Here is a 7,671-nt window from a genome sequence, read left to right on the forward strand (position 1 = left end):
CAGCATTGGGATATTCACCAACCCCCTTAGGAGTTGTTGGTTTCTCTCCTTGCTTTTCTGGGTCTGATCCTCTATGATTGATCCCTTGACACCCCTCTTCCTTTGATTGGGTGGGTCTAGTATCAATAGTATTCATCTTGGATTGCGACCCTCGTGTCACACTTACCTACTTTTTTCACTCTTCTCTGCCAGCCAGTTTTGGAAATAGTCGCATCCGCTCGATTTCTTCCCTTGTCTCCTAGTTGAGCTTGAGCTCGATTTCTTCCCTTGTCTCCTAGTGAGCTTGAGCTCTTGTTATAGGACATTAAGCAGTGTGATCTTCCCAGATTGTGCACTAATGGTCCGGATGGTGGCTTGATTAGTAGTAGAAGCAAAGCCACTTGCTTGGTATGGACAATCCTTGATCAAATGATCAATTCCACATTTAGTACAGGTGAGCACTGGCATGTCATTGGGAGAAGCTGCCACTTGTGTGTTGTGGTTGATGTGTATGACTTATATTCTTGTTTGGGCACTCGGAGACTCGATGTGGCCCTCCGCACCAAAGCATTGTAGCAGTCCTCTTCTCAAATTCGAGTTCTTGTCCTTGCTCTTCCATTGTACTGTGGTTTGAAACACAGGTACTAGCGTGTTATTCTATAGAACGTAGTATTCCGGCAGAGCCTCAGCCGTTTCCTCATAGTAATCCCCGCTAAGTTCTATTTCCTACACCATGTCAACATCTTCTGACGGCTCTTCAATCAGTACTTGATTGATCTTAGCCTGTGGTGGTTGTGGTGGTAGAATTGGTGGTGGAAAAGCTGAAGCATCTTGTACTCGAAACATCCCCCTAGGTAAGTAGGAAGAGTTGGGTTGTCCAGCAGTAGGGCGGTGATCTATACAGGTGGCACCGGTAAATCTAGTGGGGCTCTAAGTGTTAGTAGTTGTGTGCAACATTTTGAAACCTTGGATATCTACACATTGAAGTGTCATGATTTCTTAATTTTACACAATGAGCACAATAGCGTAAGGGCCTTGCTCTTAACTGTGGACACTCGGTGGTGGTGTGATTTAATCTGCACATAGAGCACCACACCAATTACATGCAGGGGTAAAGGTGATTATGCCCATGCCCAGATGTTTTTGTTCCCTCTTTGACTTTCAATTTTTCTAATATGGCATTACTGAGCTCATCCACCATCATGTTTTTGACTTGCTTGCTTCGAGTTCCAATTTCTTGGTGGCTCTCGAGACACGCGAAGTCGTAGTTGCTGAAGATGTTTTAATATCTTCTGGTTGTGGCAATTCTAAAATATTATCTTCATATTCGATTGCCAGTTGTAGCATGCATCAAGAGTAGCAGCTTGGGCTAGTACCAGGTAATCATGCATTTTATGGTCTCTAACCCCCCTCCGAAAACAAGGCAACAACTGATCATCAATTAACCTTTCCCAAAGTTTGCACCTTCTCCCTCTCTCTTTCTCTCTCTTTCTCTTGTTGATGTGTTGATGTATGTTCTCTTCTCCCTCTCTCTTTCTATTGTTTATTCTCTCTCATGCTCTAACTCACCCTGGCCTTGAAGTAGAGGTTGAGTGACGGTGTTGATGTATGTTCTCCTCTCCCTCTCTCTTTCTCTTGTTTACTCTCTCTCATGCTCTAACTCACCTTAAGCACATTGAAGTAGACGTTGAGCTTTCTATAGCATTCTCTCTCTTTGCTCCCCACCCATTTGCAAATCTCCTTTGTGTGGTGACAGCAAAGGAGGCAAGGTTGAGGACCCTAGCTCTCCACAAGAGAGCTAGGATTAGTCTACCAAGAGTGGAAAGAGGTAAAAGCCGATAAGACCCTTACATTCTCTTCTCCTTCTCCCTACCTTATAAGGCTCAAGTTTTCTCAATTGGTGAATATCTTTTACACCCTCATGAGGCTAGATAAGCTTTGGATTCCCATACTCAAAGCATAGGAAGTTTTGTAACATGCTAGAGTTACCTCTAGGACCAAAAGGCAAAGGTCTAAAGAGAGAGGACAAGGGGAAGACCATGTCACAGTTCAAGAGGGATCAAGTGAGAACACAGTTTCCAACATCTCTTCATCCTCTTTAGAGAAAGAATTAAATCCTCAGCCTACTAGATACCTGGAAGAGCTATTCATAGACCCTTGCAACTTGCCTAAGAATCTAATAGAATATCCCAATCCTATTGAGGGAAACATTAGGGTCGGAGCAGCCCAAGAACTGGTAAGAGCATGCCAAGCACAAATGGATAAAACCTCTAAATAGTCCCCACTATTAGAGAGGATTCCAATGTAGAGACTAATTTCACCTTGGTCAAGAAAAGACCAGGAAAAGAACCACTCTATTCCACAACCCAAGAAAACTTGGAACAGGGATTGGGGATGATGAGGACAAAAGCTTTGGCCTCCAAAATCTTAGGCAATGATGAATAGTCCACACACTCGAAGGGGCCTATACATATTCCATATACTATCAATCTTGAAAGCTATGTAAGTGGTGATGGACAAACCCCTATGGACATAGCAAGACTCATTGCCTCCTTCCTTTCAAGTCTAGATTTATATTAGCTCCTTTACTGTAAGGAATCCCAATCCTATGGAAGGACTTTAAGGATTATATGGATGGAGGGTTAGAAGTGAGTATGGAATAACAACCAATTCAAGACTCCTTATATGAGTCGGATGATGAACCTGCAAAGGAAGAGGCAGTTCACCAAGGTTCTAAAGGTACCAATGAATAATCTAGGCCTCTACTTTGAGAGTGAGACATGAATGTAGTCCTTTTCCCATAAAATACAAGGAAAACCAAGTCACATCCATCCTAGATGGAGGGGCTAGGGTCAACATCATTACTAAATAGTGTTGGAAAAATTGGGGGTAGCCAGCACTTGATACTACCAGCCTAATAGTTAAGGTCACTGGTGAGACGGGGCCATAGCAAAACCCATAGGCTATTGCAAAATCTGAGAATCAATATTTTTGGTCTAGTTTTGTCGCCACTCTTTTTTTGTGGTGATGAACTTTTCACAATAGCCCAACTCCTATGACTATATCCTTGGGAGACCCTTTATGAGAGAGACCCAAATGGTCCATGATTAGGTCATAGACATTCGAAAGAGGAATGAAACTCTCAAAGTAAAGTTACAAACATGAAAAAATCATCCTATGAGTGGTGGAACTCTTTTTCTAAAGACTCTATTAACCACCAATAACACCATTGAGCTAAACATGAGTGGTGGACCTCTTTGCCAAAGACTCGATTAACCACCAATAACACCATTGAGCCAAACATGTGCCAAACTTGAATGATAAATGTGATATTGTAGAATTTGCATTATTTTTAGAGCATTTTCAACAAAGCCAAAAGACTGTGAAAATTGGATGCACATTCCTTTAACTATGGTCATCCTCCCAATGAGAACATGCACAAGATATGCACTAGTAGATGCCAAGGATATTGCTTTGATATATATGTTGAGCACTATAGCAATGCAATGTGTTGCAAAATTTGAAAGTAATATCCTCCCATGACGAGTAGGTCCTAGCTTGGGACCCAAAAAGATCAAAAAGGGATGACCTATATCTTATCCAAAAGGAGAAAATGAACACAATTGGATTTTGATACATCAAGGCCATAGACTCCCATGTAGACTTTTTCATTAACAACAAAAAGAGCTCAATATTCATGAAATGTTGGTCAAGTTAATGGCCATAGAGAAAGACAAACCTATATGATCAAACGAATCTATAAAACTCTCTCAATCCACAAAGAAGGTCAAAAAACAAAGCCTTACCAGAGGTTGAAAAAAAAAAGCTAAGGGCATCCTCATGCCCTGTGCTGAATACCTTAGAGATTTTTAAAATATATAATGTCGGTGACCACTTTGTACACTTTGAAGAGGCAAATAAAACCCCTAATGGGTAGCTTGGAACATCTTACAATGATGGACCCAGCCGAAGTTAAGGAGGTCAAAATAGCATGACACCTAACAAGGATCCCAAACTTGTATACAGTAGGAAAGACCTATCTCTACAGAAGAAGAAGAAGAAAAAGACCTCATCAACCTACACGGAATTCCAAGACTACTTCTCTTGAAAATATACTGACATGAAGGCCATACCGTTGAAGGTGGTCAAACACACATTCCCATTGTGGAAGAAGTGCAGCCATCAAGGCACAGGATCTATCAAATGAATCCAAAATACTCCAAAATGAAATTGACAAACTTATTGAAGAATCTAGATTCACATACGAGATAGAGCACAGGGAACATCTATCCCCTAATAGTCATAGTGCCAAAGAGACATGGAAAGATTCAAGTTTGTGTTAAGCTCAAAAAGGTTAGTGCAACGACGATGATGAAGGACCATTACCCGTTCCAATGTGTAGCATCATGTAAGGAGCCCTATAGCTTCCTTGATACATTCTTGAGCTATAATTAAGTGGAATAGACCCGAATAATCAACATACAACTGTATTTTCCACATAATGGGGCACTTATGCATACAAAGTTATGTCATTTGGCCTATCCAATGCCCTAGGCACTTCTCAAAGCCTTTTTTGCACAACATACAAGGAATACCTTAGGAAGTTCCTTGAGATCTTCATGGATGACTTTTGTGTCATTTCTAAATGGAAAGCACATCTTTGGTGCTTGAGGAATGTGGTACTCAAAAAATACATATTATACAAAATATGCCCCTTAACCCACTTAAATGCAAAGGAACATGTTTGAGAAAGGTGGTACTCAAAAAAATTAAGATTATAGAAAATATCCCTTAACCCACTTAAGGCCAATTTTAGGTAAGGCATGGAGTGATACTAGGACACATTACTTCTCAGCATGGCATCTCTATTAATGACAACAAGGTAGCACCCACTAACTTCAAGGGTGTCCAACATTTCATGGGACATGTCAGACTCCTATAGACGATTTATAATCCTTTACCTTGACATAGCAAGACCCTTATATATAGTGACTACTTGTCATCTTTAAGTGGACAGACTATTACACTCTCAAGAAAGCCTTAACAAATGCACCAATCTTGGGATATTATTTTCCATGTGCACATAGATGTCTCAGTGTTTGCAATTGGCTACGTTTTGGCACAACCAAGAGAACATAACATGGATTTTCCTATTAGCTTTCGCCAACCATGCCAAATGAATAATGCTGGACAAAACTACACCACCATAGAAAGGGAAGCACTCTCAATGGTGGTCTATGTTGTAAAGAAATACTGCCATTATCTTTTGGGGAAAACAAGTTCATGTATTTCGTAGACCATCAAGTACTTATTTACTTAGTTAATAAGCCTTATGATATGGGAAGGATAACCTAATGGCTCCCGATCCTACAAGAGTTTGATTTCATAGTGTGATCATGTGGAAAGGCTCACAACATGTGCATGATGATCACTTGTTGTGTATCCCCAACGGAGAACCATAGGTCAAAGTAGTGAAGGATAAACTACTAGATACCCCACCATTAGAATTTTGCATTATTTTGAAATAAGAGATCGCTAATGGTTCCCCAAGACCCCTTTTATTGAGACAAATCATGACCTCTTATCAAAAAGGTAGCCCCCTACCAATTGATTATGGGAAATTTTACAAGTTAGGCTAAGATGGGGGGATCATGAGGAGGCAGTGCTATTCTTAGAAATTTGAATACATCAATTATTAAGAGACTAAGGTTATGTAGAAGGGGAAGAGAAGGGTGTAAGTGTGAATGGACTTAAGGTCCACTAGCTCACCTATTTAAAGGTGGAGCTATGAGGCATTTCGTATGTGAGCAAGGCCTAGTTGTATTCATAAACAACTCAATAAGCAAATATTGTTCTTATATTTTTTGAGTCTCTCTCTCCACACACTTGATCTAGTATGAGCACCACGTTTTCTCAACATGGTATCTAGAGCTTGGTTGATTAGAACCACTTGTGGTGTAGAATAGGTCAAAAATATCCATTTTTTGCTTATCTTTCTTGTGTGGAGCTCAACCCTCTCATGGTGGAGGACTTCCACAAGCTTGTAGAGGGCATATCTCTCTGAGATTTCAACTAGGGAAGTATAGAGCACACCCGGGCGCATCATTTCGTATGGGTAATTAGCTGATTTTCCTTGGTGCTGCGACGGCATTCTCTCTGCAGCAACCCGCCTGCTTCTGCGCAGGTCGTACAGCCATAGCACACCCGGGCGCATCATTTCATATGGGTAATTGGCTGATTTTCCTTGGTGCTGCGACGGCATTCTCTCTGCAGCAACCCGCCTGCTTCTGCGCAGGTCGTACAGGCATTGCCCGGCTGTAGACCACAATAAAGAAAGAAACCTTAGGGCTATGGTAGCCCATTGAGTGGAGGTGCTACAGCTCTAATTTGAGCTCCAACAATGCAGTAACGCACCGAAAATCAGAGAAAAACCAGTCACCTCTCTCTTTTCCCCTCAAGCTTCCATTAAAGCTTCATTTTTGGTGAATTTTTTCTTGCTCATATCATCACCTCCTTTGCTCTAATCAATCAAGTGATGAAGTAAATGTTTGTTGCTGAGCTTTCTCTTGATTTTAAAGAGATTCCAACCACATGAGATATTCATAAATCTCATTCCCGTCAAGCTTCAACATCAACATCAACTTTCAAGCTTTCAAAGCTTTCAAAGTGTGCTTTTAAGCACTAATTGTGTTGTTTAACACTAATTAAGCTATTAATCTAGCAAAGGGAGGTTAGTATAAAGTGTTCTTAAACACTAATAGTGTTCTTAAACACTAATGGTGAACTAATCACCAAAATAAGTGTCATTTAACACTAAAAATATACTTTTTAGCACTAATTATGTTTTTTACACACTAATGGTGATATTAATCATCAACCAAAGTGTTGCTTAACACTAAGGTGGTCTTAACCATCAAAGGAGGAGGTCATTTACATTAAGGAGGCTCTTCTTCATCAACATTGGAGGCCGGGCACACACCATAAGTGCCACATTCAAGTCTTTATAGTAGTCAACCCGTTTCTTCCAAGGAGAAATGGTGCAATCATGAACCAATTGGCTTCATCTCATGAGTCAAAGAGGTTGAAGATCTCTGGTTTTTTCATCAACAAACTCAATACTTGAGTTGTTTAAACTTGAACACATGTACACTAAGTGTTCATTTTCAATGTTGTTGTGTATTACCCTTGAGGCTCTTATTTTGTAAGAGGCATAGGCATGTCCTAAGCCGTATGCTCTCATTTCCCAAGCCCAAGGCATGTTATTCCGCTGCATATTCAATATTTTCATCATTTAAGATGAGTTGTAAGGTTAAGCATAGCAACCCTAAGTGCTCTACCTTGTTGTTTGTCATAATTTTAAACATCTTTTGGCATTGTTTTTGTAAAAGACATTGGCAACATTATGAGCCATGCCCTCTACTTCTTGAGCCAAGGATGATGAACCTTATTTGTTTGAGTATTTACCTCAACCACTTACTCATTAAGCTTTTAACTTCAAACTCTAATGGGTATCATGTAACAAACATGCACAAAAGTTGTTGTAATTGTGGAGTAGACACTGCCCTTGACCAATTCATAAGGCAAGTGGTAAGACCCTCCCTTTCCCTTTCCCATATAAATCTACCTCATTGCCCATGGAGGAGGTATGGTATTCAAGGAAGCATCAAGCATGTCAACTACAAGAAGTGAAGC

Source organism: Cibotium barometz, chromosome 50, assembly GCF_041138505.1.
Source record: "Cibotium barometz isolate CiBa-2024 chromosome 50, ASM4113850v1, whole genome shotgun sequence".
Classification (NCBI taxonomy): domain Eukaryota; kingdom Viridiplantae; phylum Streptophyta; class Polypodiopsida; order Cyatheales; family Cibotiaceae; genus Cibotium; species Cibotium barometz.